A 13,322-nucleotide genomic window follows, 5' to 3' on the forward strand; every position below is an offset into this window, starting at 1 on the left:
ACTGGGGGCGACTTCATATGACTCGGCCCCAGAATGAGGGGAGATGCTGTGAACCGTCATTTTACTATACTGCGGGTGGGGGGAAGTTAAAGAAAATCTCTTACACTGAGCATAATGGAGAAATAAGAAGAGGTTGCCTTCAATGAAAATTGCATGCCCAAACCAATCAGTAGATCAGTGAAATAGGATACTGATGTGTACAAATCTCTGCTTTTCATACATTAGTCAAACTTGGCAGTGTTACTCTCAAGCCTCCCTATTGGTCCTTCATTGGAATGGGTAAATTTGTTGACCAATAGTGGGGCTCGAAATGGGGCAAGCCAAGTTGAGATTTGCATATGAAGTAAACCACCTTTTTATATTTTAATCGACGAATTGCTTTTGATGCTCTGTTTTTTAAGTTCAAAACAGGAACGGGGGCTGGACTTTGGACATGCCTGTCATAGACAATAGATAGCTGTAAAAGGGATCAGCAATCACAGACATGACACAGCTGATGATCCTGAATGACAGTCTGTCAGACCCTTAGCTGGGGAAGCAAAACACTTGAATGTCTAAATAATCTTTTTAACCTTTAATCTTAAAAGCGTTTTTAGGCAGTTGCGTTTTAACCTCGTTTTTCCAGAAGCAAAAAAATGGGTTCAGACTCAAAAGTTTTCCACATTTCAGACGCCAAACGCGGCTAAACGCCGGCACCGTGTTTAGCCACGTTTGCGTTTATAAGTATTTTTAAAGGAACATTTTACGACCCGACTTTAGGGCCCCATATCTCGGGGCCACTTGGTGCTAGGAACCCCAAATTTGTGCAAACACAGTGGAACTAGCAGTACAACATATCCAAATTTGGGGTTCCTAGCACCAAGTGGCCTTGAGATATGGGGCCCCAAAGTCAGGTCGGAAAATGTCATTCTCTGCTGCAGAAGTGCTTGACATTACAGGTCAGAATGTAATTCGAATGTTCACACTATTCACCACTTCCTACCCACACTATAGCCAAAAAGACGGCTACAGCGTGGGCTTACTTTGCCTGGAGGAGTGTACATGGACGCTGTCCACGCGCCCCCTGCACACAAACAACAATTTGTCTACTTACATTCATTTTAACTAAGCAAGGCTTTATGTACACGAGCAACGTTTTTTTTCCAAAGCTCCTAAACTCCGCTCCATAAAAAGCCTGTGTGAGTCAGTGTACACAAGCTTTTAGCAGAGTTTAGGAGCTGCTGCGGTTAGATTCAACCTATCGCATTCAAGATTGAAACATTTTTACCGTCAGCCACGGGAAAATGCAAATCGGGACAAAACGGTAGCACGATTTTGCCACGTTTTGCCTTTTCCTGCGGCCACAGGAAATCTAGGCAGGGTGTACATGAAGCCAAAGGGTTACATTTGACAATGCTGTAAAATAAAGTCAGAAGCAGACAGACATTCTCTCCATAAAAATACAATGTAACCAAAGCTGGCCATATACTAGTAGATTTTCAAACAAAAGTTCATATGAAATATTCTTCCAAAAATTCTCGTCAGCACGTCAGGAGTTGATGAAAGTTGTTTGAAAGTAATTCAAAATGTTATTTGCTTTTAACATTCACTTTTGGTATGAATGTAATTTCCTGAACAAAAACCACATACACTTAGACCCTTTTCACACTGGGGTGTTTTTGAGGCACTTTTGGGCTAAAAATAGCGCCTGTAAAGCGCCTGAAAAATGCCCCCCCTGCATCCCCAGTGTGAGAGTCCGAGTGCTTTCACACTGCCAACTGGAATGAATGGGAAGTGCCTGCAAAGCGCTTTGGCAGCGGCGCATTTAACTCTTTATTCGGCCGCTAGCGGCCGAATAGCACAGCTAAAATGATTGTAAATGTTTGTTTTGGGCCACAGTGACCAGAAAATTTGAAGGAGCAGGATGGAATTTTTTTTCTAAGGCTGCTTTCACACGGGTGTTGACGGTAAAACGCTGGTAGTTTTAGCGGCGCTTTACGATCATTTTAGCTGCGCTATTCGGCCGTTAGCGGGGCGCATTTAACGCCTCGCTAGCGGCCGAATAAAGGGTTAAATGCGCCGCTGCCGAAGCGCTTTGCAGGCACTTCCCATTCATTCCAGTTGGCAAGAGCGGTGTATACACCGCCCGAAAGATGCTGCTTGCAGGACTTTTTCTAACGTCCTGCAAGCGCATCGCCCCAGTGTGAAAGCCCTCGGACTCTCACACTGGGGATGCAGGGGAGGCATTTTTCAGGCGCTTTACAGGCGCTATTTTTAGCCCAAAAGTGCCTGAAAAAAACACCCCAGTGTGAAAGGGGTCTAAGTGTATGTGGCTTTTGTTCAGGAAATTACAATTATACTAAAAGTGAATGTTAAAAGCAAATAAAATTTTGAATTACTTTCAAACAACTTTCATCAACTCCTGACGTGTGCTGACGAGAATTTCTGGGAGAATATTTCATATGAACTTTTGTTTGAAAATCTACTAGTATATGGCCAGCTTTGGTTACCTTGTATTTGTATTAGGCATAGAGAATGTCTGTCTGCTTCTGACTTTATTTTACAGCATTGTCAAATGTAACCCTTTTGGCTTCATGTACACCAGGGATCCTCAAACTACGGCCCTCCAGCTGTTGCAGAACTACACATCCCATGAGGCATTGTAAAACTCTGACATTCACAGACATGACTAGGCATGATGGGAATTGTAGTTCCTGAACAACTGGAGGGCCGCAGTTTGAAGACCCCTGATGTACACCCTGCCTAGATTTCCTGTGGTCGCAGGAAAAAGGCAAAACGCGGCAGCATCGTGTCACCATTTTGTCCCGATTTGCATTTTCCCGTGGCTGGCGGTAAAAATGTTTCTATCCTGAATGCGATAGGTTGAATCTAACCACAGCAGCTCCTAAACTCTGCTAAAAGCTTGTGTACACTGACTCACACAGGCTTTTTATGGAGCTGAGTTTAGGAGCTTTGGAAAAAAAAACGCTGCTTGTGTACATGAAGCCTTGCTTTGTTAAAGTGAATGTAATTAGACAAATTGTTGTTTGTGTGCAGGGGGCGCGTGGACAGCGTCCATGTACACTCTCCAGGCAAAGTAAGCCCACGCTGTAGCCGTCTTTTGTAGGAGGTGGGTAGGAAGTGGTGGATAGTGTGAACATTCGAATTACATTCTGACCTGTAATATTTAAGCTGGCCATATACACTAGAACATAAATAGAGAGCAAATCTTCCAGTGAAGACACAAGTTCTGGTGACTTCCAAGGATTCACTCACTTTGGAGGGATTTCCCCTCACTGTGGCTAGGTTTTTTTTTTTTTTTTGTGTGTCATGACATAAGCTTTAATGCCAAAACTGGCGATATACAATCTTCGACTCAGAACTGTCCACAACAGTATTATGCAGATTGATATTATGGCAGATTGTATTCTAAACTACAAAGACAAGTAAAGATGGCATATCCATCTGGCATGGTATCATTATACTGCTATCAGATAAATCAATGTCTTGCATATTTCTATTTTTTTTGTAGTAACAAACATGACTTTTTTTTTTTTTTTTCTTTTTAATCCCTTAATAGGCATTCCTGGGTCTCACAAAGATTAAATCTCTGCCAAGATTAAAAAAGGAAACAAACCCCTTTTTGCTTGTTAATCCCATGAGTTTGAGTTGAATCATAAATATCAAAGCTGTCAGCTTGTATTTAACTGAGAGCCACCAACACTTCTGTATCTATAGCCTATTTCTGCTTGTAAGGATAAGCGATATCTTCAATTCCTCTTATGTCTATGAATAGAACCTCTGATATGGATGTTTTCTTTTTTTTTTTTTTTTTATGTTGTATTTTATTGACTTTGAGTCAGTCTTATTGTGGGGGTGTTTTATACTTCTTTTTTTTTTTTTTTTTTTTTTAAGCGTATTTTATTTATTGAAAAATCTATTCTCCATGTTATTTTTAACAAACAAACATAAAGCTTGCTTTATAACAAATGCTTAGCATTAGAATATAGCTGATACATCCAGTAACCATTTGGTGTTCATATTTGTAAGAAAAATCATGGGTATATAAAATAAAAAGACAATCTCTGCAATACACAGAATAACTATACTTTTGAAACAATTACATATGTTTTATGGTCCATATCAACCTAAACAAAAATTAGGACTCATCATAAGTAATGAAAAATTGTAGGGTAATCTGTAAACTTCCCCCACAGCAGCCTGTCGCCTAGCTTTTTAAAGCCCCTCTTTGTTCAAATGTTCATTTTTCATACAATATTAGTTTATGAAAGAGAAGGTCCAGCCCCCCCATGAAAAATTAACTCAGCAGCTACAAATACTGCAGCTGCTGACTTTTAAATGGACACTTACCTGTCCAGGGAGCCCGTGAAGTCGGCACCCCAGCCGATCTTCGGATCAGCTGTTGTGTGCAGCCATCGCCATTCCTGGTAAGGGAGAACCCGGCAGTGAAGCCTTTCGGCCTTGAAGCCGGTTCCCTACTGCGCGAAGCGCGCTGCACTTTCTAATTGGCCTGGCGGAGGAAGGAGGAGGGGGGGCTGAACTTCCAAAGGGCGGCGCCATATCCAGAAGTGGGGAACAGTACCTGTCACAAACAGATACCCGTCCTGCCCCCTCGCCTGGGGGGGGTGGGGGGGTGTTGAGGGGACGGATAAGTGGAAGTTTCACTTTTGAGTGGAATTCTGCTTCAGGTTCTTTAAAGCAGTTGTAAACCGCGGATGTTCAAAAAAAACAAACCTGCAATGGCATAATGTGCTAGTATGCATCACATACTAGCACATTATGAAATACTCCCCTTGGAACCAAGCCCTCCAGTGCTTTAAAGTCACCACTGAGAGGACTGACATCTTCTCCCTTGTCTTTTTTCTGGGTTCACGAACTCCGGCAATGTGATTGGCTGGAGCCACGATGACGTCACTCCCACACATGCGCGGGAGCCCTTGTTTCTGGCACAAGCTCTGAAATTCTGGCAAGCTATGCCGGATCTTCAGAGTGAATGCACCAGTGATGTCACTGGCTGCATGCAGGGTGAATATCTCTTCAACAGTGCATGTTTAGGAGATATTCATGTTATCTACAGGTAAGCCTTATTATAAGCTTACCTATAGATAAACATGACCAAGTGAGGTTTACAGCTGATTTAAACCAGTCTCCCAATGAAGGAGGTGCACTGGATTTTTCATCACAATTATTCTGTGAACTGCAAACGGAGACCTCATTGCTGCCAATGAAGAACTAAAGATGCCCAAGACACATGTAAGCAAGGCGTTCTCAATCTTCGTGTCAATGATTTTTTTATTTTGGCAATTACTGAGTCCCAGTATCTTACCAACTTTGGGCACCTCCACAGGAGATACACCAGATCCCCTGGAGCAGTCCCACATTTATTATAATTCAGTGAGTCAATCATCTTTTAAAAAGAAAAGTAGGGGTTCTGCATGCACTATGAAGAATAAAACAACTGTTAATCTATCTGAGAAAGACCAGAGGACTGCAGAGACATTTTGGAAAATGTCTGCCCAGATAATTTCTGATAAGGTTCTGAGATCTTCCACCCATTGCTATTTCCAGTAGAGGATGGTACCAACATGATTCATTTTCATATACCAAGTGAGTGTACAGGGCAGAAATGATGTTAGTATCCCCTGATTAGCTTATCCAAGTTTCCTACATAATGCATGCCTACCCTGAAGGTATTGAAATGAATTGCTGAAATGATTCGTTTTATATAACTGATGTACAGTACCGATACCGACCAACTTCCAGTTCTTTGAATAATCCAGAGTTTAGCAAGTTCCTTATCTCAAATAGGGTTATGTTTTGTGAGTCCCATAATACCCATGTACTTTTTTGAATCAACCCAAACTTTACCTATAAGATGTAAAGTTGGGTGTTTTGAAAGAATCTTCACATAATGGGAAGTTTCCAAAGAATACAAGGGGTTACATCCTCAAAACAGATATTTTGCTATTAAATATGAACAGCTGCCTTGACTTGCCAGATCCCATCCAGCAATATTTCGCAATTGGGAGGCTGTGAAATACAAACCAGTGATCAGGGCTGAAAGACCACCTAGCTTTTTAGGCAATTGCAAGGTGGTAAAGCTATTGTTGGTTGCCATTTCTTCAAAGGGATCCAAATAGGAGAATTTTATATATATATATATATATATATATATATATATATATATATATATATATATATATATATATATATATATATATATATAATTTTATTACACACACAATTATTATAATTGAGGAATCCATCGTTTTATTTATATTCTACCTAATATGGTAGTGGGACTGCATTGGACGGCTATTCCAGCGTATGTTCCACCACATGAACAAGGCAAAATGTCTATGTGCCCGGCTCACACTACTTTTCAGCGTAGTGTGAGGCAATCCATTCCACACACCACATGGCCAGTAATTGAAGTTTATTAGATGTCTGTGACAGCTCAATAAAGTTTGTTTAGAAAACCCCCATAAAAATGGTGTGATCCACCAAGCTCAGTGAATTATCACTGCGCTGATCTCAGCCCTGCTGCACTGGTGTGAACAAGGACTACAAAAATATATTGATGAAAAAAATGGTACCAAGGATCAAAAAGTCACCCTCAGTGGTCTATTCGGATCAGTTCAAAATGAAATGGAACGATATACTTAATGCTCCATGCAACTTGTTTGGAATTACAAATTATGGAAACAAAAAGATCCAAGTTCTTACGTGATCTCAAGGATTATGAGGATGGACTTGTTTAGCTACATAAAAAGCAAAATTTCCTCGCTCTGTTCTAAAGAAAAAAAGATCTGGAGAGAAAAGGGTTAACTTTAGCTCTCCAGAGACATCTGATACTCAATCTGAGTTTTCCAATGCAGCCAAGTCTGGATCACCAAACACCTCCCACAGTTCAGCCAGCTCTGTTTTTTCCAAACAGGATTTCCCTGCTGTTTTGTCAAAAAACATGCAGGGCAACAATCAGAATTTGAAAGAAAAAAGGAAAAAAAAAAAAAAGATCAAGATGTGGACAAGTAGAAAAATCTAGCAACAGAAAATATCCCAAGAAGTAGGTACAGTAAATGTGCTGAATTTATCATCTGTTTCACTGACTGATAGTGAACTTTACTTATTGTCAAAAGGCTTATCTTTTGCTCCTGTTTGCCAATTTGATGTCCTATCTACCCATTAACTGTTAGGAATCTTTTGCTGAGAAAACATTTTGATCAGGGAGCCCTAGAGACTGAGATTGCACCAAGTGTGGCTCCAATTGATGATAATATGACTTCTTTCTCGTTTGATCATCTTATTATGATTTCCACTTTAGAACGTTTACTATCGGAGTCTGATGTGGGGTCTCATGGGATTAAAAATAGTCTTGTCTCCACTGGAGACAGGTATTTCTATCAGATTCAGGCTAGGAGTGAAGTGGTAGATTCATTCCAGCAAGCAGTAGAGGTGGAGCTCCGTAAGCTTAAGGAGCTGACAGAGTCTCAAACACATCATGTTAAACATAACTTAAGTAAAGGGGAACATGAGGCTCTGCAAAAACTTAAAATTAGAACTGATATAACAATCCATCAAGTGGATAAGGGTGGAACAGTTGTAGTTCTCAATACAGAAGACTATCAGTCAGAAGCTCTTAGACTATTAAATGACACCAGCACTTACAGGCCACTGTATTCAGATCCTACTGATAGTATTGGGGGGGAGATTGTTCTTCTGATAAGGACTTTGTTAAAGAATGTAACATTGTTTCCAGTAGGTTGAGAGACCGAGGATATAGCGGAAATTTAATAGAGGCAGAAGATTGGCAGAAAATAGAGAACGTAGTGATCTGATTGGGAATTCCTTTTTTATCAGTAAGAAGGCATGGAGGGGAGGTGTTCACTTTGTGACCACTTACAACAGTACAACCAGATTGTTTGTATCATAAAACACAGTCTTCCTGTCTTATATACGGACAAAACGTTGCATCATATTTTAAGATGGGTGCAGTTTTTCTAGTAGGAAAGCTCCTACTCTGGGTACTATGCTTTCGCCTTCTCTACTGCGTTCCACTTGCCCTTCCAGTTTGTGGTTGGGGACAGTGGGCTCCTGTCCCTGTGGTTATAACACCTGTAAATAGTGTAAAAGACACAGAAAAAGCAAGTCTGTTATTTCTTTTTCAACAGGTAGAACATATCCAGTAAAACGTTTTATAAATGGTAACTCAAAGATGATTGCCTCTACCTAATTGATTGCAGTACTTGTGGAGTACAGAATGTGGGATGCAATATCCGCAATTTACGAATTAGAATATCTGAACACTACAATGACTTAAATAGCAATGCAAAAACATTTCAAATGTATCTAAACATTTTAGAACAGTCCATGGTGGTAATCTGGAGTCCTTTTCTTTTTGCGGTCTGGAACAGGTGAGAAGATCTGTCAGACCCCTTTCACACTGGGGCACTTTTCAGGCACTACAGTGCTAAAAATAGCGCCTGCAAAGCACCCTGAAAGAGCCACTGCTCTGTCTCCAATGTGAAAGCCCCGAGGGCTTTCACACTGGAGCGGTGTGCTGGCAGGATGCTAAAAAAAAGTCCTGCTAGCAGCACCTTCGGAGCGGCGAAGTAGCACATACACCGCTCCTGCCAATGAAATCAATAGGGCAGCGCGGCTATACAGCCGGCATAGCGCTGCTTTTCCGGCTAGTTTTTAACCCTTTCTCGGGCGCCAGCAGGGGGTAAAAACGCCCCGCTAGCGGCTGAATAGGGCAGCGAAATTGACAGTAAAGCGCTGCTAAAAATAGCGGAGCTTTCCCACCGACACACCCACCGTCCCAGTGTGAAAGGGGTCTTAGGGGGGGAGATGCACACCATGCCCTACTTCAGTGGGAGGTGTGGTGGATACACAGATTGAATATTCGATTCCCTAGTGGAATGAACAGTAGAATGGATGTGAACTTGTTTTTAAAATAATATAATTTGATTCCACAGGGGGTTAATAATTTGTTTGCCCTATAGTTTTCAGTCTGTGTTTCCATTCTTTCCCTCCCCCTTTTTCTCTGGTTATACCAACCTCACATGATTTTAATTGTTGATTGATTTTAAATTGGATTGTACTGCCCCCCTTTTTTTTTTTTTTTTGGAGGAATAGATATTTTTTCCTATATAAACTTGATTTTATTATAAATCTGTATGCTATGAGGAAGGCTTTTGCCGAAACATGTTAGCGTTTTGATGTCACACTGCTGTCTGTGCTCAATAAAGATTTAAGAAGAAGCAATCGAGTTGCCGGTGTTCTGCCGAGAAAGTTCCGCTCGGCGGATAAGGACCCCCCTCTACTGCGCAGGCGCTGCGCATGCGCAGTAGGATCCGGCGGAAATAGCCGAAGGGGAATAGGTCCAAATCAGCTGTACACGGCACCTGTAAGAGGGCCCCTCGCGGGCTCGCTTCGCTCGCCGCGCTTCGGGCACGGCCTCGCTGCGCTCAGCTCTTTTAGATTCCCCCTCTAGGTCCACTTGGATGGTAGGGAAGGAACCTGGACCCAGAGCACAGGCGCCGTGTACAGCTGATTGTCGATCTTGAGCTTCGGCTATCTCCGGCGGGTGTTAGTAGTTCGTACTGCACAGGCGCTGCGCCTGCGCAGTACAGGGGGGGGAACTTATCCGCCGAGGGAACTTATTCGGCAAGACACCGGCATTCTTTTTGCAAAAAATTACTTTTGGTGACCTAAACATACAGATTCTCTTTAATAAATGCCTACCTGCCAGCAATGTTTCATTGTTGGGCTGTAGTTTCACTTTAACCGCTCCAGATGGGTATGGGGATGGGGATGTCAGACTCTTGGTGGGTTACAAACTCTTCCTTGGGCTACCCAAAAGAAAGTGATTGGTATTGTCTGGACTTGCCTTTTAGCTGCAACATTTGGGGCTCATGCACACTGCAGCTCAAAAAAAAAAAGTATATTTACAGGCATTTGAACTTTTATTTCAGCTTGAAAAAGCTTGTACTTTTTTTGTGCTCTGGTGAGTGTTTTTTTTTATTGAACTCCTTCGAGCTTATCCTTCAGCTTTTTTGAGCATAAGCATTTTCTTTCACAGGGTTCTGCCTGTAGGAGCATATGCCTAAAAAGCCAAAGTGTGTATGGAGCCGTGGACACATTGGCATACATGGAGGGGAGTTTACAGGCAGAAAAAATTAGAGCTCAAAAGCCTGTAGGAGAAGTTTCTTTGAGCTGCAGTGTGCATGAGTCCTTAAAGTTCGCATTTTGGTAAAGCAGTGAGACCCTTCATCTCTCATCTGTGTGTGTAGTCCAAAACTTTATTTATAAAAGCATTCACACAGCCCTGTTAGTGAACCATGGAAGAGTATGATAGGAGTACCCTTCTGTATTGTTAGTTTTCAAGTTGAAATGTACCTATCTGCTTATGTGTGTGCTAGATTGCAGGTGTTAATTCTCATACTACATTTTTACTTTGATCTTACCCAGAGAATAAAATGATCAATGAAAGGGTTTATGTACTCCTGAATGTGTTTGCCCTCCTTAGTCTCCTGACTTACCTGGCAAATCAGGTTAGCTGTATTCACTCCTGAGAGGACATTATATTGACGGTTGCCTTAGCAGTGCCCAATTAGTGGTTTGGGACTTTCACCTAATTAGTTCAAAGCAGTTATTTCTTTGTAGCGGCACTCCCTGGGCTGTAGACTTTTCCTTTGAAGTAATTGTGTTCCTTTTTTCCTATGTAGTCATAAACTGGTTCATTGTAGAGCAAATATTTTGGTGTACCTCACAAAAAAAAACTAATCCCACCGTCTTCGTATGAATGTATTGCATAATGTTAGAACCTGACTATGCAAGAGGGAGATTTGTTCACTTCAGCCTGTTTTAAAGTGGTTGTAAACATTTACATATTTCCACTGAAGAATCTGGCCTTAGGTGATAGAGATGAAACAAATTCTCCTACATGAGTTGTACCTGTGTATCTTCTGCCCTTTCTTCTCTACAGCCTCCTAAAACACTTAGATCAAAGGCTATTTCTCAGCTTCAGCAGGCAGGGGACAGGTATCTGGCCTCCCACACTTTACAGCATGAGAGGAGAGCTGGATGTAATTTGAGACCTGAACAGAGGGAATGGAAACACACCCCCTCCACACAGTCTTATAGGGAAACATGCACAGCTGTGGCTGTCAATCACCACCTGTGTGCTGAAAAGGGGGGTGGTGGAGGGGGGAGTGGACACGCAGATAGGGGAAAGAAAAACTACAGTAGGTTCTTTGGATTGAGGTAAAGCGGAGTTCCACCCAAAAATTGAATTTCTGCTTTAAGTGATGGTGACCCCCCCTGACATGCCACATTTGGTATGTCATTTCGTTGGGGTGGGGAGCGGATACCCTCATTTTAGAGGCATCCAGCTCCCACTTCCTCCCGGGGCTCCGTGGCACCGGAAAGAAGTTCACCTCTCCCCCCTCCCACTCTGCAGTCTTCTGGGACACGTCACAGGTCCCAGAAGATTGCCGGCCTTTCACAGCGCACGGCTCGCGCATGCGCAGTGCGTGCCCAGCTGTGAAGCCACAGCCAGGCGCTCACAGTAAGAATGCCAGCACCATGGAGAGGAGCGGGGCTTTGTTCGCCCCCATCGCTGGACCGTGGGACAGGTAAGTCTCTGATAAGTCAGCAGCTACACTTTTTGTAGCTGCTGACTTTTATTATTTTTTATCGGCGGGACTCCGCTTAAGTACACACTTTAGAGGGATATGCTGTTCATTTTTAATTTCAGAGGTGTACAACCACTTCACATGCACACAATACTCCTGTCTATGCTGGATCTTCAAGTGTGAAAAATGCATTTATTTTCATGGCGTTTAGACACCTATAAGTAAAAACTTATTCTACTGCCCAGATTATTCCTTTTTTTTTTTTGGCACTTGGCACTGACATGAATTTATTGGCATAAGCATGTGTTAATGTGCAAATTATGGCAGTAAGCGCCTCTCTGAACCACTTTAAAATGGTCGGCTTTTTTATATAAATTATCTTACAAAAGTGAGTACGCCCCTCATGTTTTTGTTAATATTTTATTCTATCTTTTCATGTGACAACACTGAGGAAATGACACTTTGCTACAATATAAAGTAGTGAGTGTACAGCTTGTATAACAGTGTAAATTTGCTGTCCCCTCAAAATAACTCAACACACAGCCAATAATGTCTAAAACGCTGGCAACAAAAGTGAGTACACCCCTAAGTGAAAATGTCCAAATTGGGCCCAAAGTGTTAATATTTTGTGTGGTCACCATTGTTTTCCAGCACTGCCTTAAAGTGGAGTTCCACCCAAAAATGGAACTTCCGCTTATCCGGTTCCTCCCCCCCTCCGGTGTCACATTTGGCACCTTTCAGGGGGGGGAGGGGGGAGCAGATACCTGTCTAAGACAGGTATTTGCTCCCACTTCTGGCAAAAGATCGCCGCAGAATCTGCGGCGATCTACGCCATGTCCGACCCCTCCTCCATTCCCTCGCTGTCTTTTGAGAGACGCACAGGTCCTAGATGACAGCAGGGACCTGTCAGAATATGCAGCGCGACTTGTGCATGCACAATAGGGAAACAGGCTGTGAAGCTATAAGGCTTCATTTCCTGATTCCCTTACTTAAGATGCTGGCACCTCCTACCGGAGCCGAGGGACGGGTCGGCTTCAGGTGAGGACATCGCGGGAGCCCTGGACAGGTAAGTGTCCTTATTTTAAAAGTCAGCAGCTGCAGTATTTGTAGCTGCTGACTTTTTACATTTATTTATTTATTATTATTTTTTGCAGGCGGAACTCCGCTTTAAACCTCTTGGGCACCAGAGCTTCACAGGTTGCCACTGGAGTCCTCTTCCACTCCTCCATGACGATATCATGGAACTGGTGGATGTTAGAGACCTTGCACTCCTCCACCTTCCATTTGAGGATGCCCCACAGATGCTCAATAGGGTTTAGTTCTGGAGCAGTGGCAGAACTATAGGGATTGCTGCAGTCGCACTTGCAACTGGGTCCTGTCGTTCTGCCGCTGTGGGGGGGCCCCAAGACCTGGCATCTCCCCCTGTACCCCTGGCTGTCCGTTTAGTCAGTGGGCTAAAGTCTGATGTTAGCTGACGTCACTCGGCTGTTCCAAGCTCTGGAGAGATCCTGACTTTAATGTCAGGATTTACCCATATGCCTGGAAGGGCAGCTGGCTCTGCCTCTCAGCGGGCCGTTGTGAGCCTTAGCCAGTGGCTTCTGCCCCCTCCACAGCCAGCGCTCCAGTGAGCACTGGAGGGGCAGAACAGAGAGCCAAAACGGCTTGTAGGATCTCTATGAACCA

At 42.9% G+C, this 13,322-nt stretch overlaps 1 protein-coding gene across 1 annotated transcript in view; it reads left to right on the top strand.

Annotated features, from left to right (window-relative positions):
• USP12 (ubiquitin specific peptidase 12) overlaps positions 1 to 13,322 on the top strand; it is a 103,105-nt gene that overhangs the window by 23,670 nt on the left and 66,113 nt on the right. The gene's annotated exons all lie outside the window — the stretch shown is intronic.

This window comes from Aquarana catesbeiana, linkage group LG02, assembly GCF_042186555.1.
Source record: "Aquarana catesbeiana isolate 2022-GZ linkage group LG02, ASM4218655v1, whole genome shotgun sequence".
NCBI classification, from domain to species: domain Eukaryota; kingdom Metazoa; phylum Chordata; class Amphibia; order Anura; family Ranidae; genus Aquarana; species Aquarana catesbeiana.